This window comes from Pleurodeles waltl, chromosome 8, assembly GCF_031143425.1.
Source record: "Pleurodeles waltl isolate 20211129_DDA chromosome 8, aPleWal1.hap1.20221129, whole genome shotgun sequence".
NCBI lineage: Eukaryota > Metazoa > Chordata > Amphibia > Caudata > Salamandridae > Pleurodeles > Pleurodeles waltl.
Window position 1 is genome coordinate 1,315,500,190 of NC_090447.1, and position 23,922 is coordinate 1,315,524,111.

Sequence of the window (23,922 nt, forward strand, 5' to 3'; positions counted from 1 at the left end):
CTTGCAAAGAAAGGTGGCTATATTGGTCACTGATTTGTTTTTGTTTTGTTTTTGAATGTCAGAAATGTATATTTGTGAATGTTGAGATGTTATATTGGTTTCACTGGTAATAATAAATAATTGAAATGGGTATATATTTTTTTTTGTTAAGTTGCCTAATAATTATGCACAGTAATAGTCACCTGCACACACAGATATCCCCCTAACATAGCTAAAACTAAAAACAAACTAAAAACTACTTCCAAAAATATTCAGCTTTGATATTAATGAGTTTTTTGGGTTCATTGAGAACATGGTTGTTGTTCAATAATAAAATTAATCCTCAAAAATACAACTTGCCTAATAATTCTGCACTCCCTGTAGATCTGCTTTTCAAGAGTTTAGGGGTCTGCATGGGACATTCCAGGACTGCAGTTGTGGAAGATCTGCATCTCCCTGAAATGACCTGTACCACCGAGGACTCTATGGCAGCTTATCTCATTGCTTTTATGACATGAAAGCGACGTGAGGTTTCTGTTTCACCCTCCTTAGTGGTTATGGTAGGGTCCAGTTAGCTGAAAATGGTCTATTTGATTTCTTAAGTTTCGGAACACAATTTTTACCCCTTGCAGTTTTTAGGGTATTGTTATTTACAAAGCACTGAGTAACTATGGCTATAAGTGTGAATCCCAAAACAGTGCAAGACACTCATATGAGTAACATGATTTTTACAACTTATATTGCACACATCATTGACCACTCCCGCCACTTATCATTCATATCTCTCACACCACTTACAAGATTTAAACCACTAAAGTCACTCACACCATTTGCTTCACCAATTCCACTTAAACAACACCCCACTCGCATATCTCGGTCTGTGCAGCTCTTGGAAACAGAATCTTTATACTTAATAGAGGATCTTTCCACCGGTTAAACATTCCCTCCCTGATGACCACATCCTGGCAGGTGCAATATAGCAGACACATGTCGAGGGGTGAGACACAAGCTCCTGAGGGGATTTTGGGAGCCCCAAGTTAGACTTATTTTTGGGGCCCCTGTACAGCACAAATTTGGATTTCGTGACCCATTCACTACTAATTCAAGCCAGCGTGATGCCAAACAATACTAACTTTAAAAGGCTCACACAAAAACAGTTGAAATATGTATTGCCCGGGACCACAAAAATCTTTAAGATAACAGAGGGTAGAAAGACAGCACCAGTGTTAGCAGTAGGCAGGGAGGGAGAACAGTTTAGAGAAATTTAATAGACAGCTCAAACAGAGAGAAAGTTCACTTTTCCAGAGTGGCCCTTAGATGATGAGGAGTCTTGGCAAATACCTACTTTGCTCATGCCTTAAAATGTCTACTTTTCCCTGCTGCCCTGGTGGAGCTTCCAGTGCTGCCACTAGTCTGGATGGAGCAGTGACTTGCTTATGCCTCCAAGGAAGATTACCTGAAGACCCAGGGTGGCATGTAAACCAAGACTAACAATAGTCCTACTGCGCTTTGAGGCTTGATGTAACCTGATGGAATTATTTCACCCATCCACTCATTCACCCTTTCTTTCATTCATCACCCATCCCTCCAGCCACCCAGTCACATATTCAAGCATATATACAACACTGGGATCGATTATGTAGAGACTGAACTGCATTTGGAGCTGTTAGTGAACTTATGCTACTAAAGACCTTTTTGCTAATGTATAGAAAAATGTATACAAAAATGTGTGGTCCTAAGTCTGACACACAAAGACTTGACAATTAATTATCTTATTCAGAGTTATTTCTTGTCTTTTGGGGAGCTGACTGGACATGTTCTAGGACACTGCTGGGTATTTCCAATCCTTTAAGGGGGTATGTCATGGCTTACGGTGTAGACTACATAAATGAAAAGCAGCTTCAATGCTGCGTGGTAAGGGTTTTCTCACTCTTGTACGGTAGTCTTGTGTTCTAACCCGTGACTACTGGTCATGGTTTGGGGTAAAGTTCTACTTATACTTCTGAATGAGTACTTTTCCTTCTAGGATTTCATTGGCTTACTGAAGGAGTTAAATATCCCAATAGTGCAAGAAGGCCTTAAATGCAAGCCACCAATAGCTAGGAAGTAGGCCTCAAGAAGGTATGGAGTCAGAAGTCACATGCTCTATGATGTCCATTCCTTGATACAAGATGGAGGTCTGTCAGTGGCATAACATAGGGCCACGCAGTCCCCGTGGTGTGGGTTGGGGGGGTGGTCCGAGCTCCAGGGGAGCCCCCTTAGCACAGTACCCTTGCCTGAGAGCTCCTGATTGAGTCTGAAGGGGGGCCCTTCAAGTACTTTGCAGCAGCCCCCTCAATTTTCTTTACGCTACTGGGATCTGTAGGTAGACTTAAAACTTTAATACTATTTGTGAGTTTAACAATATCATCCATGCCTATGGGTTTGAGGGTGGCAGATGATAACGGTGGGTTGTCCCTCCAGGGGTGTCAGGATGGTGCAGATTTTCTCGCCTTCAAATATTTGTGTACTTTAGATGAGGACCATGCTTGACGTTTTGTTGCTTTTTGAGAGAGATTAAAGGATGAGGTGGTAATTGCTGAAGGCGCTCCAGAAGAAGTACAAATATATTGCTTACTTTAGGCCAGTGAATGGGTGTCTTGGGGCAAAGGATCTGAATATGGAGATGGTGGAAGGGAGAATGGGAAGTACTCGGGCTGTTTTGGTTTACAAGAGACCTGTTGTGTATTGTAACCCAAGCTGGCTGTCATTTGAAGCAGGTGGGGGAGTGGCAGGGGGTTAATATGCAGAAGCTGAAGAACGCACAAGTTGTACCGTTTGGTGCATCTCTACAGATAGGAAGGAGTAGTGGTTTGAAACAGATAAACAAAATGTTGTTCAGGGTTCTTGGCCAAGTGACCTGGTGTGGGAAGGTGTAGAAAAGGTAATTGTACGCAAAGGTGGTGTTTGAGGGGATGAAAGTGGTACCATAAGTCAAAATTAACTCCATCTGAGAGATAATAGAGCATGTTGTCAAAAGGGAATGATATGAAACAGAACGTTGTTCTGAACGCTGTGTTTGTTGGGAAGTGGATACCTTTGGTTGGGTTCCTTATCTGACAGAATTGTGCTCCTTCCAGTGACTGAAGCAAATTCCTCGAAGTTGCATTACATGCTGTCATTTAAGCTTTCTGTGCCTTTTAGAGTTGGTGACCTACCACATTCAAATCACTCTTGGCTGTATCCCAAAGGAGCCGGCAATCCCAGACTGCTAAGCTTTGTCCTCCATTTAAAAGGCAGTGTGGATTGGTGCCCTTGGTGTGCATATATCTAAATATGTTTAAGTGTGGTTGTGGGTACCTCTGAGGGGAGATTAAATTTTACAAGCAAATTGTCTACAAATTAATTCACTTTTTGTACACAGCAGTCTTGCTGAGAGACATTTTCTTCTCAAACCGTCTCCTGCAAGTATCTCATCTCACTTTCTTAACCTGAGTATGCCCTTGGGACTTAAAAAAGGAAAAAAAGTGAGGCATGATACCAGTAAACCACATTTCGCTCTGAAAGCTTAACTTTTATTACATTTGCACAAACTTTTGCGTTACATAAAAAAATAACTATTCAACACATACATGGGTTATGTTCTTACAATTCTGCACACATCCCCTCCTGTTCAAATGCAAGGTAGCATTCACCTCGCGTGTAACATAGAAAGGACAGAGTCAACACGATCCTGCCCTCCCCTGGTTTACGTTCCTCTCCTCTTTTGATTGAGGTGACAAACACTTCTGTTGGTGGGATTGGTGGTGCATTGCCAGAACCACTTGTTAAATGTGGGGCTCTTGGCATTTGTATTAACAAAACATTGCAAGCAACCACTTTCCCTCCGCTGCCAGGATGTCCTGTCCTAGTCTTGGCAGTATAATGTATATCCCTTTTTATTTGGCACACTTTCTCCTCCTAATAGTTCAACTTCCTTGTAGGATCCCATGGGGTTGCTTGGCATGTTCTCTGATTGCCTGCGAGGCTCCTGATGTTATTTTTTTCCAGGAGCACAAGTGTGCAGGCCCTGTTGTGTGCAGTCAGGAGTGTGTATACACCTTCAGAGCCACGATGCCCAATTTAGTGGGATTCCGGCGCTGTGTGGCACTTAAAATGCCATGATTCATTACTGCTCAGAGTTGCGCGTCGTACTTTTTCCAGACATCAAGCACAGCACATCACAATCGTGTCACACACACCAAAGCGTGTCACACACGATTCGTGCAGACACATTTTGTTGCATATGATTCATTAATGCACTAAGGGCCAGATGTAGCAAAGGTTTTTATCCATTCTGTGTCTATGGGAAAATGTGTTCGTACATATGGCCCTAAGTTACGCTTCGTACTTTTTCCAGTCTTCAAGCTCAACACAGCACAATCGTGACACAAACCAAATTGAGTCACGCACGATTTGTGCAGACACATTTTGTTGTTACAGAGAAAATTGCATATTGCAAGCAATGGCGACAGCGAAGCGATATGTCCGGCTCGAATTGTTGAACTGGAAGTGTCAACAAAGCGCTCTGCTATTCGCAAACTTTGCCTATGACTGGCCAAGTTTACCTAAACCAGGTTTACCTAAACCAGGCTTCTATAACTGCAGCCAGGGCCTCTGGAATTATGCGAGTCTGCGGCTGCCTCGTTTTCTGCATAATTGTGGATTTGCCACGCGATCCATTATTTGATTAATAACTTGCAGATTTTAAGTGGATCAAAAGTTACTAAAACGCGCTGCTGCGGAGTGGGAGGCTGTATTCAAGTGCTAAACTGTTCTTATTAAAGTGAACCCTATGCCCAAACAGTGTTACCGTGTTAAAAAAAGATAAAATAATGCAAAATACTGGGGCATTGCATTGCATAATTTGCCTTTTCTTTCCACATAATTAAATCAACCCCCACCGAACCCCCACCGCCTGATTCGATCCTCCTTTGTTGTATAATTCCAGGGGCCTTGCCCTTGTTGTAGCCTGGAGAGCGCTGCAAAGCGTGGAATTGGGATAGCATCCATTTAGCCACGTGCAGCATTTCACCGTGTTTATCCCTGACGGCTGTCGCGCCGCTGACATGGTTCAGTGCCACGATTATTTTAAACATGAACTTCTAGGCCAATTTCCTGCCCTTCTCACTTTTTCCCTCGACACATCACGAAAATAATCCCATTGGAGAGCCAGGGTGCTAATGACCTGGTAGAGGGTGCGTGGGAGGTGTTGGCGGGAGTGTGTGATCTAATGTCGGGTGGCAACAGATCCAGCGGGAAGATGAGATTAACACTTTACAAAAATACACGTGCCAGACAAATGTATTTAAACACGTTAGACCTGCTGACGAGCTTCTGTTAAAAAACCGGTCTCCTCTCGTTTTTTATGAGCAGCTTCTCGCTCTGAAAGCGGATTGAAGACAGTAGGTGATACGGAGAGCCCCTGTAACCGTTCCTACAGGAAGCGGTGTATTGTGTAATGCATGTCAGAGAGTTTGCGTGAATATTGTTCCGGAGGACGTACCTTAAGTGTAAATGTACCACAAGACACCGACGAGAGACTGGCTCAAGCTAAAAATGTTTCTCGGTTGTGGAAGACACCACTTTTCAAACTCACAGCAGGGCATTTTCTGCTCCAACCAGTCTGGCAGGCAAAAATAATAAAACAGATCATGATTGGGTGAAAGAGAAAATATTACACAGATGCTTCCCGATAAAAGGCAATTAAGCAAGAATTTGCTCTAATAAAATTCATCTTTGCCCAAAGCGAATCGGTGCCCTTTTCTGTTTATTTTTTCAGTTGAATGATAAATCTTGTTTACCACAACGTTTTGTGTAGATAATTGTGTGTTGGATGCTTTTCCCAGGTCATTGCTATGGCTTGGTTCACTGCTGCACCACAGACCTCTTGCTTTAGGCCCAGCTTTATTCCCTCGCAGTGACTAGAGTCCTTTTTGCGTCTGGCTGGACATCACAACCGTTGCCAGATAATTATGTGAGCATCACTAGAGGGGTTTTGCTCTGCCCACTTTTTGGGACCAGGAGTACATGTTTTGATTGGGCAGCAGTTGTGTGCTTACCCAAACAAAAGTGCTTGCCTTCCCTGTAGCTATTATATTTTTGTTTATTTATCCAGCTGCCTGAGCTTGAACTTCCAGGTGCACACACAACACATTGGAATGCTATTAAAGTCTTAGATAAATAGATCATTTATTGTGTTTTTCTCCGGCAGCAGCACAGATGGGGGAAGGGCAGTCATTAATTTACAATGATTCTTAGGTCTGGCTTGTCAGTGCAACTGTCTCTTGAACTTTTAACCTACACCCATATTATTCTACAGTTCTTTGCTTACACAAAATACATATCTAGTCCAATGACATTTACTTTTAATGCTTTACATTACCAAACAACATTCCTTTATAGCCAGATGTATTGGCATTGTCAGTGCTTGTTATTAAGGTTTAATCTCAATCATGTTAAGTTAAGTAAGGAGCTGCAGGTATATTTCAGATTCACTGCCATATGTAGGGCCTCCTGAATAGGTGGTGCGTGCTGATGTATTGTACAGGCTGTCATTACTAGACAGTGTTGCCTCTGAATTAATAACCTTTAAAAGATTCATTATAAAAATGTAAAAGGTGCAGTACAGAAATTGTACGTACATGTGCATGAAGGCTCTCAGTAAATGGGGCAATACAGAATATGCTGTAAAATTATAACAATTCTAAGTCCAAAATGAGAGCAAAATAAGTAAGAATTCAGGCAGCATCCCTAGTAGCAACAGAAAGTCTTCTGGGTCACCCCCAACATCTGTGGCTGATATAGTTTTATCGCGTGGGAAAGCATTCATTTCTGTAAAACCATCACGTGTGTGTGAACAAATTTACATTTTCTGCAAGTTAGAGCACGGGTCTATTAAATGTCACACTCTTCACCATCTAAGCACTATCCCATTACATGAATATTGATTCTACCCACTCTGTGCTAACGGCCTCTGGAGATGGTAGGGCATGCTAGTTGCAAGAACAACAGCAAACTATTGTGAATGAATGAAGTACAGTGAGCTAGCAGAGTGGCCTTGAGAAACCGAAACATTGCTCTGTCAATGTTGGAAAGTTTTCTTTGAGGGCAGCAAGTGCACTGTCACTGGAAATAAGCAGACACAATTCTGCTTGACTGTATACTGCAGAAATGATGAACAGTGAACATGCAAGAGGAGACATCCATTTTAAAGAAGATGACATTGAGGCCTAACTGACGTCTAGTCAGCATAAGTTAGAAAAAGGCACTTTTAATACATCCTAGAAATGTTTCAAATGCAATAGCATCAGGTCAGTGTGTACATGTACATTTAATAGTAACTCTGTGTGCTGCACATTGGTAATTCACAAAAATATAAACGGCGCAAAAATTCTATCAAACTGTTCAGACTTTGATCTTTAAATGGTCAGCATATTACCTATCATTACGTCTTACCTCTAAACGAAAATATAGGAAAGCACGCACTAATGACAATCGACACAGAGATGCTGACAAGCCTTATCAAGAAACTAAAACTGGAAGGGGCAGCTGGTCAGAACAGAATTCCGAACGCCTTGTTTAGAGGAGAACCTTCATTCTGGGCGCATTATTCGGTGCTGCTTTTTAACGATCTCCAAGGCACTACGGGTCTACCAGATGCTTGGAGAGGCAGCATTATTCACCCTAAATACAAAGAAGGTAACCCCGCAAACCCGTCAAACTACAGGCTAATAGCATTGATAGACGTGGAAGCAAAATTCTACGCATCCTGTATACTGCAACAACTAGCAGAATGGATTCATGACAGACATCTAATTCCACAATGCCAGACAGGTTTTATAGCTGGTATGGGTGCTTTCACTAACCTGGCAACCCTGGCCTTGCTGGGAAACAAAGCCAGGCTTAAGAAGAAAAGGCTATTTGTGTGCTTTATTGACCTAAAGGCAGCTTTTGATTGCGTATTAAGAACCCGCCTATGGGAGAAACTGAAATGTTGGGGCTTACCATGCAGCCTTCTTAGCGCAATGATGGACTTGTACACATGTACTTGGGCGCAAGTAAAAATCGGAGAGGGTAGCCACCTCACCAACAGAATATTAACAGCAAAAGCACTAAAACAAGGGTATGTATTAGCTCCCACGCTGTTCAATTTATATCTTGCTGACCTAGCCGAGGCTCTTGCTCCCGTAAATAGCCATCCGCCAGTATTGGCCAAGAAATCAATTGCTTGGCTACAGTATGCAGACAACATAGTTTTACTCAGCCAAACACCTGTTGGGCTACAGCATAGCATTGATGCACTTTATACATACATAACAATGCAAGGTCGGGAATTGAATTTGAGTAAAACTAAGATTGTTCGCCTAGTTGATAAGCAGTTTAAATCTGATTCATGGTTCATAAATGGAACCCGGGTGGAGGGTGCACCCACATATAAGTATTTGGGATTCACTATGGACCACCTCTTGACTTTCAAGCCACAGCTTGCTGTCGCTCGAGCAAAAGCCCTCTCATTGACCTAAGGCTTTAAAGTTCTAAAACAAAAACTGAGCTGCCCATCACACACTCACCTGCTTTGTCATGGTAGCGCGGCTAATGCCCACCATCACTTATGGCGCCAAAATCATGCTGGGGAAGGAGGCATTTTTTCTCAATCAAGTCCAGACGAAGACCTACAAAACAGTTTTTCAGATACCACGACCAGCATCTCCAGCCCAGGTCTGCCTAGAATTGGGTCTGAAAAACGATGAATTTCAGAGTAAATGTGCTTTCATTCAATTATGCTGGAGGATGCGTAGAGCTGAGATTGGTACTCTAAACAACCTATGTTGGATGGAAATTGAGGAGCAACAGCGTCACAACGATAAAGGCACCTAGGATCATCATTTAAATAACTGCATTAAAGGTTTGCTAGAAGCCTGGGAGCGGAACCCGGACAAAAAGGAGCTTTTTCAGAAGGCAAACGCTGTCACTAAGATGAAATCTTTAAATTCTGACAAACAAAAACTGGCAAGCAGACAGCATGCCTGGACTGTAATAACATCATACAAAACTTTACGGGCACAGGAATATCTAGCAGGAACCTTCAACCAGTCGCTAAAACATCGGTTCATGCGTTTCCGCTTTGGGTTGATGGAGACGAAGGAAATGGTCCCTTCATGGAGACAGCAGGATCTGACACATTTCCTGTCGACTGTGTGGGTACAGACAAGAGTCATTAGAACACATTTTTTGTGTGTGCCCAGCTTTGCTAGGCCACAGGACATTTTATTTGAAAAACATTTTTAAGACACTGAATATACGCTCATGCAGGCCTGCCATTATTAGCTGACATAGTGGACTTTCAATTCCGTTTTCTTGTAGAGGGACCAAATTTATGGTACAGGCCCAGAAAGAATTAGTGAATAAAGTCCAAGCCGAGTGTGCATGGGCTATCATTTTGTGATTAGTAAAGCCCCGAAAGGTTAGATCCAGCCAGAAATCAGCCTTAGGTATAACTTAGGATTCTCCCTGAGCTTCACTCACCCACACTTATAGTGTTCGTAAGGGAGCAAGAAAGTCCTAAAGTTAAGTTCAAGTCCAAGGTTGGAATCAGTGGAGAACATTTTAGCTACGCACAACTCTTTACCATGGTATGTTTTAGATTCAAACTAGCTTTATATGTTTTTTTTTTTTGTGGGTCTCTATTAATATAATGAGTAGGCAAAGTATTTATATTATTATGTATGTCGTAATTGCGATGGTTTTAATTAACCGTGTCAATAAACTTAAATTTGAACTATCATTACGTTGAGCACACATGACATTTGTTAGGCATAGTGCTTTAAAGTTGCAACATTATGGTATCAAGCGCTATGTACAACAAAGAGTTAAAATCCCTGTCTAAAAGCTTGTCTCTAATTTCCTAATTATGCTCATATTGTGATGACTGTATTTCCTGCAATTCTAAAATGATCTAGCTGCTTAACTCTAATAATTTATGGCAACTGAGTTGTAACATCATAATATCTGTTGTCACATCCAGAGGCCAAGATGACAGTTCACAGACCATAATTGCAGCTGGAGTGTAAACGAGAAAAACAAGAACTTCTAAAAATTAACGGAGATCAGCAGAGAAGAGATATTTATGGCAACATGTTTAGCTTCTGCACATCATATGTTATTAACATAAAGAAATTTGCACTACAATTAACTACACATTCTGAGAAACAGCTTTTTATTATGACATATTAAACTGATTATACTATATTTTTTCAACAAATTACTGATCTTTGGTGTTTTTCATTTTCCACTAGAGATTCTACCTTTATTCTTCTTGTCTGCAAATATACTATCCCTTTCAATCTAAACAGTGTAGGGGAAGGAATAAAACACCCATGCCAGACATTAATAGGATATTCAAAGTCACCTCAGTTTCAAGGAACGTGGCCTTCTGGCCGCTCCTCTCTGTGGTCACCTAACTCCTCAGTGACTTGCAAAATCACAGCCTTGGGTACTTTATCCCATATATAATATGAGGAAACCTGCATCACCTCTATGAAAACGTAAGTCTATTTTTGTTGATCCAGTCTAGTTGTGATATTGAAACTTATCCATAATAAGAAAGTACCACCAATACTCTAATACAACAGCCTTGTTTTGACAGATACTCATCTGCAATAAGAAAATACCACCACCAGTCTAATATAATACAGTTAAGTTGTGACATTGATACCCACCTGTAGTAAGAAACTACCACCAATACTCTTCTGTAAAAATGTAGTAGTTGAGTTGTCACCCAAACGCCTCCTGCCAGAGCCAATAGGCAGTAAGAAAAGGAAGTAACTGAGCAGAATTACAGCTGTTTAACCCCTTCTGTGCCGCGGACGTAGTGGTTACGTCCTGCGGCACAGTGCTGCTGTGCCGAGGACGTAACCACTACGTCCTCGGCACACAGCCCAGAGGGAGCGCTCTCGCTCCCTCTGTGGGGTTCCCCCCCACCCCCCCAAGTCAGGGATGGAAGGGGAAGCCCTTCCCCTCCCACCCCCGACCCCCCCCCAACCCCCCCTGTGACGTCAGCGCGCGAGCGCGCGCTGATTAGTCACAGGGTCTCCCCCATCGCGCTGGAAGCAGAGCTTCCAGCGCGATTGAAAAAGAAATGCTTTTGCATTTCTTTTTCAATCCCATGGGGGAGGCCCCCAGAGGCTTCAAAGGGAAGGAAATGTATTTCCTTCCCTTTGAAGTCTCTCACAGGTTTCAAAAGCTGGATTGCTTGCAATCCGGCTTTTGAAACCCCACTAGACACCAGGGATTTTTTTTTTTTTCTTGAAATTGGCAAAAGGGAGCGACCCCTTGGGCAAGGGTCGCTCCCAGGGGGGCATTTTTTTAGGAAGGCCTTTTCTGCCCCCCCTGGGGGCAGATTGGCCTATTATTAGGCCGATCTGCCCCCAGGGGGGGCAGAAACCTCTAGGCACCAGGGACCATTTTTTTTTTGTTTGTTTTTTTGTGATGAATTCTTTTTTTTTAGGTGGGGAGCGATCCCTTAGGCAAGGGTCGCTCCCCTACGGGGCAATATATATTTAGGCCATTTCTGCCCCCCTTGGGGGCAGATTGGCCTATTTTGATAAGGCCAATCTGCCCCCAAGGGGGGCAGAAACCATTAGACACCAGGGAGTTTGTTTTTGCGCGCGAATGTCACGCAACAAAGCGACCCCTTTGGCAAGGGTCGCTCCCAGGGGGGGCAATTTTTTGGGAAGGCCTTTTCTGCCCCCCCTGGGGGCAGATCGGCCTATTATTAGGCCGATCTGCCCCCAGGGGGGGAAGAAACCTCTAGGCGCCAGGGCAAATTTTTTTTTTGTGTTTTTTTTTTTTGTTCTTTTTTTTTTTTTAGAGATGGGGAGCGACCCATCAGGCAAGGGTCGCTCCCCTGGGGGGCAAATTGTATTTAGACCATTTCTGCCCCCCTGGGGGCAGATTGGCCGATTTTAGGTCAATCTGCCCCCAAGGGGGCAGAAACCACTAGGCACCGGGGATTTGTTTTTTGGCGCCAATGTCACGCAGGGGGAGCGACCCCGTAGGCAAGGGTCGCTCCCGGGGGGGGGGGGGCGGGGGGGCAAATTTATTTTAGGCCATTTCTGCCCCCCCGGGGGACAGATCGGCCTATTATTAGGCCGAACTGCCCCCGGGGGGGGGGCAGAACACTCTAGGCGCCAGGGCAATTTTTTTTTTGTGTTTTTTTTTTTTGTTGTTTCTTTTTTTAGAGATGGGGAGCGACCCATCAGGCAAGGGTCGCTCCCCTGGGGGGGCAAATTGTATTTAGACCATTTCTGCCCCCCTGGGGGCAGATTGGCCAATTTTAGGTCAATCTGCCCCCAAGGGGGCAGAAACCACAAGGCACCGGGGATTTGTTTTTTGGCGCCAATGTCACGCAGGGGGAGCGACCCCGTAGGCAAGGGTCGCTCCCGGGGGGGGGGTGTGCCGGTTGGGGGGGGAAATTTATTTTAGGCCATTTCTGCCCCCCCGGGGGACAGATCGGCCTATTTTTAGGCCGAACTGCCCCCGGGGGGGGGCAGAACACTCTAGGCGCCAGGGCAAAATTTTTTTTGTGTTTTTTTTTGTTGTTTCTTTTTTTAGAGATGGGGAGCGACCCATCAGGCAAGGGTCGCTCCCCTGGGGGGGCAAATTGTATTTAGACCATTTCTGCCCCCCTGGGGGCAGATTGGCCAATTTTGGGTCAATCTGCCCCCAAGGGGGCAGAAACCACAAGGCACCGGGGATTTGTTTTTTGGCGCCAATGTCACGCAGGGGGAGCGACCCCGTAGGCAAGGGTCGCTCCCGGGGGGGGGTGTGGGGGTTGGGGGGGCAAATTTATTTTAGGCCATTTCTGCCCCCCCGGGGGACAGATCGGCCTATTTTTAGGCCGAACTGCCCCCGGGGGGGGGGCAGAACACTCTAGGCGCCAGGGCAATTTTTTTTTTGTGTTTTTTTTTGTTGTTGTTTCTTTTTTTAGAGATGGGGAGCGACCCATCAGGCAAGGGTCGCTCCCCTGGGGGGGCAAATTGTATTTAGACCATTTCTGCCCCCCTGGGGGCAGATTGGCCAATTTTAGGTCAATCTGCCCCCAAGAGGGCAGAAACCACTAGGCACCGGGGATTTGTTTTTTGGCGCCAATGTCACGCAGGGGGAGCGACCCCGTAGGCAAGGGTCGCTCCCGGGGGGGCGGTGGGGGTTGGGGGGGCAAATTTATTTTAGGCCATTTCTGCCCCCCCGGGGGACAGATCGGCCTATTATTAGGCCGAACTGCCCCCGGGGGGGGGGGGCAGAACACTCTAGGCGCCAGGGCAATTTTTTTTTTTGTGTTTTTTTTGTTGTTGTTTCTTTTTTTAGAGATGGGGAGCGACCCATCAGGCAAGGGTCGCTCCCCTGGGGGGGCAAATTGTATTTAGACCATTTCTGCCCCCCTGGGGGCAGATTGGCCAATTTTAGGTCAATCTGCCCCCAAGGGGGCAGAAACCACAAGGCACCGGGGATTTGTTTTTTGGCGCCAATGTCACGCAGGGGGAGCGACCCCGTAGGCAAGGGTCGCTCCCGGGGGGGGGGGTGGAGGTTGGGGGGGCAAATTTATTTTAGGCCATTTCTGCCCCCCCGGGGGACAGATCGGCCTATTATTAGGCCGAACTGCCCCCGGGGGGGGGGGGCAGAACACTCTAGGCGCCAGGGCAATTTTTTTTTTGTGTTTTTTTTTTTTTTTGTTTCTTTTTTTAGAGATGGGGAGCGACCCATCAGGCAAGGGTCGCTCCCCTGGGGGGGGCAAATTGTATTTAGACCATTTCTGCCCCCCTGGGGGCAGATTGGCCAATTTTAGGTCAATCTTCCCCCTAGGGGGCAGAAACCACTAGGCACCGGGGATTTGTTTTTTGGCACCAATGTCACGCAGGGGGAGCGACCCCGTAGGCAAGGGTCGCTCCCGGGGGGGGGGTGGGGGTTGGGGGGGCAAATTTATTTTAGGCCATTTCTGCCCCCCCGGGGGACAGATCGGCCTATTATTAGGCCGAACTGCCCCCGGGGGGGGGGCAGAACACTCTAGGCGCCAGGGCAATTTTTTTTTTGTGTTTTTTTTTTTTGTTGTTTCTTTTTTTAGAGATGGGGAGCGACCCATCAGGCAAGGGTCGCTCCCCTGGGGGGGCAAATTGTATTTAGACCATTTCTGCCCCCCTGGGGGCAGATTGGCCAATTTTAGGTCAATCTGCCCCCAAGGGGGCAGAAACCACTAGGCACCGGGGATTTGTTTTTTGGCGCCAATGTCACGCAGGGGGAGCGACCCCGTAGGCAAGGGTCGCTCCCTGGGGGGTGGTGGGGGTTGGGGGGCAAATTTATTTTAGGCCATTTCTGCCCCCCCGGGGGACAGATCGGCCTATTATTAGGCCGAACTGCCCCCGGGGGGGGTGGGCAGAAACCTCTAGGCGCCAGGGGAATTTTTCTTTTTTTTCTTTTTTTTTTTCTTTGTTTTTTTTTTTTTAGAGATGGGGAGCGACCCATCAGGCAAAAGTCGCTCCCCTGGGGGACAAATTGTATTTAGGCCATTTCTGCCCCCCTTGGGGGCAGATTGGCTGAGTTTAGGTCAACCTGCCCCCAAGGGGGCAGAAACCACTAGGCACCGGGGATTTGTTTTTTGGTGCCAATGTCACGCAGGGGGAGCGACCCCGTAGGCAAGGGTCGCTCCCGGCGGGGGAGGGTGGGGGTTGGGGGGGCAAATTTATTTTAGGGCATTTCTGCCCCCCCCCCCCCCTGGGGCCGGCTGAGCTACAGGCCAAACACCACAGGTAGGCACCTTGCAAAAAACACCTCTGTTTTCTGTGAAAAAATATGTTGTGTCCACGTTGTGTTTTGGGCCATTTCCTTTTGTGGGCGCTAGGCCTACCCACAGAAGTGATGTACCATTTTTATCGAGAGACTTAGGGGAACGCTGGGTGGAAGGAAATTTGTGGCTCCTCTCAGATTCCAGAACTTTCTGTCACCGAAATGAGAGGAAAAAGTGTTTTTTGGGCCAAATTTTGATGTTTGCAAAGGATTCTGGGTAACATAACCTGGTCAGAGCCCCGCAAGTCACCCCATCTTGGATTCCCCTGGGTTTCTAGTTTTCAAAAATGCACTGGTTTGCTAGGTTTCCTCAGGTGTCGGCTGAGCTACAGGCCAAAATCCACAGGTAGGCACTGCTTTTTATAAAAAAATGTGATGTGTCCACGTTGTGTTTTGGGCCCTTTCCTTTCGTGGGCGCTAGTCCTACCCACACAAGTGAGGTATCATTTTTATCGGGAGACTTGGGGGAACGCTGGGTAGAAGGAAATTTGTGGCTCCTCTCAGATTCCAGAACTTTCTGCCACAGAAATGTGAGTAACATGTGAATTTTTAGCCAAATTTTGAGGTTTGCAAAGGATTCTGGGTAACAGAACCTGGTCCGAGCCCCGCAAGTCACCCCTCCTTGGATTCCCCTAGGTCTCTAGTTTTCAGAAATGCACAGGTTTGGTAGGTTTCCCTAGGTGCCGGCTGAGCTAGAGGCCAAAATCTACAGGTAGGCACTTCGCAAAAAACACCTCTGTTTTTTTCCAAAATTTAGGATGTGTCCACGTTGCGCTTTGGGGTGTTTCCTGTCGCCGGCGCTAGGCCTACCCACGCAAGTGAGGTATCATTTTTATCGGGAGACTTGGGGGAACGCTGGGTAGAAGGAAATTTGTGGCTCCTCTCAGATTCCAGAACTTTCTGCCACAGAAATGTGAGTAACATGTGTATTTTTAGCCAAATTTTGAGGTTTGCAAAGGATTCTGGGTAACAGAACCTGGTCCGAGCCCCGCAAGTCACCCCTCCTTGGATTCCCCTAGGTCTCTAGTTTTCAGAAATGCACAGGTTTGGTAGGTTTCCCTAGGTGCCGGCTGAGCTAGAGGCCAAAATCTACAGGTAGGCACTTTGCAAAAAACACCTCTGTTTTTTTCCAAAATTTAGGATGTGTCCACGTTGCGCTTTGGGGTGTTTCCTGTCGCCGGCGCTAGGCCTACCCACGCAAGTGAGGTATCATTTTTATCGGGAGACTTGGGGGAACGCTGGGTGGAAGGAAATTTGTAGCTCCTCTCAGATTCCAGAACTTTCTGCCACAGAAATGTGAGGGACATGTGTTTTTTTAGCCAAATTTTGAGGTTTGCAAAGGATTCTGGGTAACAGAACCTGGTCCGAGCCACACAAGTCACCCCTCCTTGGATTCCCCTAGGTCTCTAGTTTTCAGAAATGTACAGGTTTGGTAGGTTTCCCTAGGTGCCGGCTGAGCTAGAGGCCAAAATCTACAGGTAGTCACTTTGCTAAAAACAGCTCTGTTTTCTGTGATATGTCCACGTTGTGTTTTGGGGCATATCCTGTCGCGGGCGCTAGGCCTACCCACACAAGTGAGGTATCATTTTTATCGGGAGACGTGGGGGAACGCTGGGTGGAAGGAAATTTGTGGCTCCTCTCAGATTCCAGAACTTTCTGCCACAGAAATGTGAGGAACATGTGTTTTTTTAGCCAAATTTTGAGATTTGCAAAGGATTCTGGGTAACAGAACCTGGTCCGAGCCCCGCAAGTCACCCCTCCTTGGATTCCCCTAGGTCTCTAGTTTTCAGAAATGCACAGGTTTGGTAGGTTTCCCTAGGTGGCGGCTGAGCTAGAGGCCAAAATCTACAGGTAGTCACTTTGCTAAAAACAGCTCTGTTTTCTGTGATATGTCCACGTTGTGTTTTGGGGCATATCCTGTCGCGGGCGCTAGGCCTACCCACACAAGTGAGGTATCATTTTTATCGGGAGACGTGGGGGAACGCTGGGTGGAAGGAAATTTGTGGCTCCTCTCAGATTCCAGAACTTTCTGCCACAGAAATGTGAGGAACATGTGTTTTTTTAGCCAAATTTTGAGGTTTGCAAAGGATTCTGGGTAACAGAACCTGGTCTGAGCCCCGCAAGTCACCCCTCCTTGGATTCCCCTAGGTCTCTAGTTTTCAGAAATGCACAGGTTTGGTAGGTTTCCCTAGGTGGCGGCTGAGCTAGAGGCCAAAATCTACAGGTAGTCACTTTGCTAAAAACAGCTCTGTTTTCTGTGATATGTCCACGTTGTGTTTTGGGGCATATCCTGTCGCGGGCGCTAGGCCTACCCACACAAGTGAGGTATCATTTTTATCGGGAGACGTGGGGGAACGCTGGGTGGAAGGAAATTTGTGGCTCCTCTCAGATTCCAGAACTTTCTGCCACAGAAATGTGAGGAACATGTGTTTTTTTAGCCAAATTTTGAGATTTGCAAAGGATTCTGGGTAACAGAACCTGGTCCGAGCCCCGCAAGTCACCCCTCCTTGGATTCCCCTAGGTCTCTAGTTTTCAGAAATTCACAGGTTTGGTAGGTTTCCCTAGGTGGCGGCTGAGCTAGAGGCCAAAATCTACAGGTAGTCACTTTGCTAAAAACAGCTCTGTTTTCTGTGATATGTCCACGTTGTGTTTTGGGGCATATCCTGTCGCGGGCGCTAGGCCTACCCACACAAGTGAGGTATCATTTTTATCGGGAGACATGGGGAAACGCTGGGTGGAAGGAAATTTGTGGCTCCTCTCAGATTCCAGAACTTTCTGCCACAGAAATGTGAGGAACATGTGTTTTTTTAGCCAAATTTTGAGGTTTGCAAAGGATTCTGGGTAACAGAACCTGGTCCGAGCCCCGCAAGTCACCCCTCCTTGGATTCCCCTAGGTCTCTAGTTTTCAGAAATGCACAGGTTTGGTAGGTTTCCCTAGGTGGCGGCTGAGCTAGAGGCCAAAATCTACAGGTAGTCACTTTGCTAAAAACAGCTCTGTTTTCTGTGATGTGTCCATGTTGTGTTTTGGGGCATATCCTGTCGCGGGTGCTAGGCCTACCCACACAAGTGAGGTACCATTTTTATCGGGAGACTTGGGGGAACATAGATTAGCAAAACAAGTACTATTGCCCCTTGTCTTTCTCTACATTTTTTCCTTCCAAATATAGGAGTGTGTGTAAAAAAGACATCTATTTGAGAAATTCCCTGTAATTCACGTGCTACTATGGTCACCCCGGAATTCAGAGATGTGCAAATAACCACTGCTCCTCAACACCTTATCTTGTGCCCTTTTTGGAAATGCAAAGGTTTTCTTGATAGCAATTTTTTACTCCTTATATTTCAGCAAATGAATTGCTGTATACCCGGTATAGAATGAAAACGCACTGCAGGGTGCAGCTCATTTATTGGCTCTGGGTTCCTCGGGTTCTTGATGAACCTACAAGCCCTATATATCCCCGCAACCAGAGGAGTCCAGCAGACGTAACGGTATATTGCTTTCGATAATCTGACATTGCAGGGAAAAGTTACAGAGTAAAACGTAGAGAAAAATTGATGGTTTTTTCACCTCAATTTCAATATTTTTCTTTTTCAGCTGTTATTTTCTGTAGGAAACCCTTGTAGGATCTACACAAATGACCCCTTGCTGAATTCAGAATTTTGTCTACTTTTCAGAAATGTTTAGGTTTCTGGGATCCAGCATTGGTTTCATGACCATTCCTGTCACTGACTGGAAGGAGGGTGAAAGCACAAAAAATTGCACAAATGGGGTATGCCCCAGTAAAATGCCAAAATTGTGTTGAAAAATTGGGTTTTCTGATTCAAGTCTGCCTGTTCCTGAAAGCTGGGAAGCTGCTGAGTTTAGCACCGCAAACCCTTTGTTGATGCCATTTTCAGGGGAAAAACCACAAGCCTTCTTCTGCAGCCACTTTTTCCAATTTTTTTGAAAAAAACGAAATTTTCACTGTATTTTGGCCAATTTCTTGGCCTCCTTCAAGGGAACCCACAAAGTCTGGGTACCTCTAGAATCCCTAGGATGTTGGAAAAAAAGGACGCAAATTTGGCTTGGTTAGCTTATGTGGACAAAAAGTTATGAGGGCCTAAGCGCGAACTGCCCCAAATAGGCAAAAAATGGCCCGGCACAGGAGGGGGAAAAGGCCTGGCAGCGAAGGGGTTAAACAGTGGAAGGGATTTGTAGCTTTTTATTTCCCTTTCTTTTGAGCTATCTATCCTGAGAATTCAGTCATTAGCTCGTAAGTTGCTACATTTATGGTTTTGGAATTGTTTGCTGTGCTGCTAGACTTCAGGAAAGCAAAAATAGATCTGCATTTTAGCTGACATTCCGAACCACCAATGTTTTTGAACTTAACACTGATCATGATTAAAACATATTTGAAACCAATTTCAATTTGTATTTTGCTGTGCTTTCTCACAGTTCAGATTCCACATCTATTCTACGTAGCTGCAACTGAAGTATTGCATTTGCAGAGCTAGAGACCAAGGACATAACATAGGGTGGGTGGTGTGAACTTGTGTTGAGGGAATAAAGGTTATTGCTGATCATTTTAGGATTCTTGCCTCCCACCCCACATCAATCTGAACTGAAGAAGGACAAGGCACACATGTTACTGAGAGACTTACACATGTCTTAGAGAACTGTTAATTGTTAACTGTGTTAAGGTATGCAGATTTGTTGCGCACACTATCACCCGGGACAGTGTCCTGGCGCTGAGCAGGTTTGAGTCTAGCCACACCAAGGGTCTCGTGGGACTACTTAAAAAGCCAGGTCATTGGCTTCTTGTGGAGTTAAAGTAGTTAAGAAGAGGCTCTTATGTGTAGGGGAATGTGGTTCCATGCTTCAAGAGCTATGTAGGAGAAGGTTCGACCTCTGGAACTGGGTTTCCGTTTGCATGAAATTTGTGCAAGTAGTGGTGCAGATAAGTGGCGGTGTCTGGAATGTTTGTGAAAGCAGATGAGATTGTTGAGGTATGCTGGACCAGTGTTATGTAGTGCTTTGAAAGTGTGGGTGAGGAGTTTGAATTGTGCTCATTTGTGAAAGGGGGGGGCCAGTGGAGCGCCTTCAGGGGTGGTGTGATGTGAGTCCAGCGTAGAAAGTTGAGAGTGATTCTGGCCACCAAGTCCTGAATGGTCTTCAGCCCTTTGGTGAGTTTTTTGTTGATCCTGGCATAGAGGGTGTTCCCGTAGTCTAGCTTGCTTGTTACCAAGGCATGTGTGATGGTTTTCAGGGTGCTGATTGGGAGTCATCCAAAAATATTCCTTGGCATCTTTAGAGCATGGAAGCATTAGGCAGTGATGGCATTGACTTGGGAAGTCATGGTGAGTTTGCTGCTGATGATGATCCCAAGGTTCTTGGTATAGTAAGTCATAGCTCTGTTGGCCACCAGGTGGAATCCCAGGATGATGTGATCTTCTCGCAGATCATGATTTTGGTGGTCTTGTCAGTGTTCAGCTTTGGATAACTGGTCTTCATGCAGTTTGCGATCCTTGCAAAACTCCACTGATGAGGTCGCAGGCATCAGAGTTGGACAGTGGCAGGCTAACTGACTGAATTCTTCTAGTCAGGAGAAGCAGATCCATTGGAGTGTGTGTCCTTGGATTCCGATGTCATGTAGGTGTTGGATGAGGATGGGGTCTAAGACTATGCCAAATGCTGCAGAGAGATCCAGGAGGATGAGTGCTGCTTTGTCGCCTCTATCCAGAGTCATACACATGTTATCCATGGCAGCAGTGAGGGCAGTTTTCGTGTTATGGCTGGGTCTGAAACTAGACTGAGGTGTCAAGGAGTTGGTGGTCATTGAGGTATTTGGTAAAATGTCCATTAATGATTTTCAGTGATCAATCTATATGGAGAACTGTGTGTCAAATGAATTTACAGTTTAATCCAGTGAGCCCAGGCTCACATGCTGACCATGATCTGGCAGTCCATGTATGAACCTATTAGTAACTTCAAGCGCCTCTAAATTTGATGAAATAATGGACACAGCAGTACATAAAAGGATGTTAAATGTTTTTGTTGTAGGCAAAAGGATAGTGGCATAAAGCATTGGCCTTTTCACTGTCAACCACTTTCTTGCCATGTTCCTAAACAGATTCTCCTTCAACCTCGCTCACCACATCGATTCTACTACCAACAATTTTGTGTTCCTGTGAGGCTTTTTGTCTCCTTAACCATAGTAGTGCTGATTTAGATGATTATTGCTTCACTGTTAGTCTATTGTTTCTTCCAGGATATGCGTGCTTAGTGTTTGGTGGATTACCTGTGCAGGCTATGCATGGTTTGGCAACTGTGTATTTCAAAGCGCTTTTAGGTCAGGAATTGAACTACTCCTTTATTTAGTTGTATTTTCGGACAGCTTAGACTACTCTGTCTGTAATATAAACACCTGACAGGGTTGTTTTCACCGTTAACAAACGGTTTACCACTGGTGGTATTTTCTGAGCACTGTCTAGGTTATCTTATTACTGGTGATAAATTACTACCTGCAAACTTTTCCAAGTAGCATAAGCCTTTGCCACAGTTTTGTTAAGGGGTGTGATGTAGCAAAGCGTATCTTCCTGCTATAGTGCCCTCGTGTCTTGAATGTGGGGTAAATTAACACTAGTGGTTATTTGCCATGTTTCACTGGAGGTTTGGCTGCCTTTCCCTTGTCTGGATAGTGGCTCGCAGTTTTTACACCGGCACAGTAATTCCTAAACAACTAACGAAATGCTCAGACGTCCACTTTTAAAGTGACAACATAGTGATGATGTACAGGAAGCTGCTTGCATAGTGGTAATGTGAGCTTACATAAAGCAGCTGGGCGAGGGGTGTTAGATTCAACTATGTTGGAATCCTGTCTTCCCTGCTTGAGCCAAGTGTGTGATCCCAGGCCAATCTCATTCACTTTCTTTGTCTGCCAAAACCTTTGAGTGCCTAAATAGGTTCCGCTCTTAGGGCTCTCCACAAGAAATTGAATTCACATAAATATAAATTTTGCTTCATTCAAAAGGATGAGTGCGTCTGACGAACTTCAGAATAAAGACTTTTTGTGTAAATAAAAGACAAAAACTGGCTGCTACAATTGGAGAGTAGGACACACACACACACACAAGAACCAACTGCACAGTAGATTCGTGTGTGTGGCTTTAATAGAAATTATTGTATTATAATTACAAAGATACGTTATCAATCTTTCCACAACAGTGTGTTGTATATGATAAAACACCAACAAAAAGAACAGGAAAAAAGAATAAAGTGTACAAAAAATCTACCCAGTGCTATATAGGCTGTGACCAGAAGTCTATTTCAAGTGGATCATATATACCAGAGGAGTGAATGAAGAAGCTTGCCTATGTAGGCTCAGTCCCTTCCCTCCACCTAGCTGAGAAAATGAGATCTGTGTCAACTGACTCGCCAGCATACTCGGTTTCAACATTGATGCTTACCTAGGAGTCCAAAATAAACATGTTTTGACAAGAAACATCTGAATGCTTCATTTACATAAGCCAAACTACTATAGCGCTGCTCGTGTTTTTTAACATGGGAATCGGGGGACAGGCACAACATTCTGTAGGATGGTTCTCATCTGCATAGAAGTGTCCTTACAGATCAGCAAACTGAGAATGGGATTACGATTCTCAATTTAAGGACGTAGATTGTGTAGATCATCCCATTTTTGTGATCATTGCTTCTTGTAGAACATTCATTTGTATCAACACCTGGAGCTAAATGTTGACTCTGCACGGAGGCATCTGATATCACGTACAGTAATGGTGATACTCTTTGGTACGAAGCACTGCCTACAACATATCTGTGCCTTATGTGATGTTGTTGAACATCTGACACATAAATAGTGACTCCCTTATTTTCTTTCATTTGCTTGTAGTACTTGTAACATGCACACTTTAAACATATTCTGTGGCCAGGGAGGTGCTGACGTCCCTGCGATTGTATTGAACCAACTACCCTGCTACCCATCGAAAAATCTCAGCCCATATTTTATTGACCACAAAACATTATTCACATGAAATGTCGTTATTACCACATAAAATCTATTCAGTAACCACATTTGATATCTATATGAATGATACAAAAAGGAGTCTGTCATTAACAAAGCACTCTAATACATTGACTCTCCTAATCATATCTACTTGTTCCTGTGCATCCAAAGAAACCAGCTCCTGAGTGAGATCATGACTGGCTCTGTTAGACTTGGCATCATTGGCATAGTCTTTCCTAACTTTTTGCCTCTACTTTCCAGGTTGTTTCTGTGTGCTGGACTCTGTTTTTGCTGTTTTGCTTGCTTGGACACTTTGGGGGTCATTCCGACCCCGGCGGTCAAGGACCGCCGGGCCGGGGATTGGTGCTCCTCAGGACATTCTGACCGCGGCGGTTCAGCCGCGGTCAGAACAGGAAAACCAGCGGTTTCCCGCCGGTTTTCCGCTGTCCTGCAGAATCCTCCATGGTGGCGCAGCTTGCTGCGCCGCCATGGGGATTCTGACACCCCATACCGCCACAGGAACAGGATGGCGGTATGGGGTGTTGTGGGGCCCCTGGGGGCCCCTGCAGTGCCCATGCCAATGGCATGGGCACTGCAGGGGCCCCCGTAAGAGGGCCCCACTTTGTATTTCAGTGTCTGCTTTGCAGACACTGAAATACGCGACGGGTGCCACTGCACCCATCGCACATACCCACTCCGCCGGCTCCATTCGGAGCCGGCTTCCTCGTGGGGAGGGGTTTCTCGCTGGGATGGCGGGCGGCCTTCTGGCGGTCGCCCGCCAGCCCAGCGGGAAAGCCAGAATGGCCTCCGCGGTGCGGCCATATGGCAGCTCCCTCCAGGCGGGCGGCGACCGCCGCCCGCGGGGGTCATAATGACCCCCTTTATCTCTGCTGACCAGTGCTAAAGTGTAAGTGTTCCCTGTAGAAATTATATGTGTACATTGGCTTATCCATGACTGCCATATTTGATTTACTAGTAAGTCCCTTGTAAAGTGCACTAGAGGTGCCCAGGGCCTGTAAATAAAATGCCTGCAGCACTGGATGTGCCACCCACATTAGTAGCCCTGTAAACATGGCCAATTCGACTT

General features: G+C 45.5%; 1 protein-coding gene across 1 annotated transcript in view; it reads left to right on the top strand.

The window, feature by feature from the left end:
• ARHGAP20 (Rho GTPase activating protein 20) overlaps positions 1-23,922 on the top strand; it is a 252,881-nt gene that overhangs the window by 35,322 nt on the left and 193,637 nt on the right. The window lies entirely within an intron of this gene.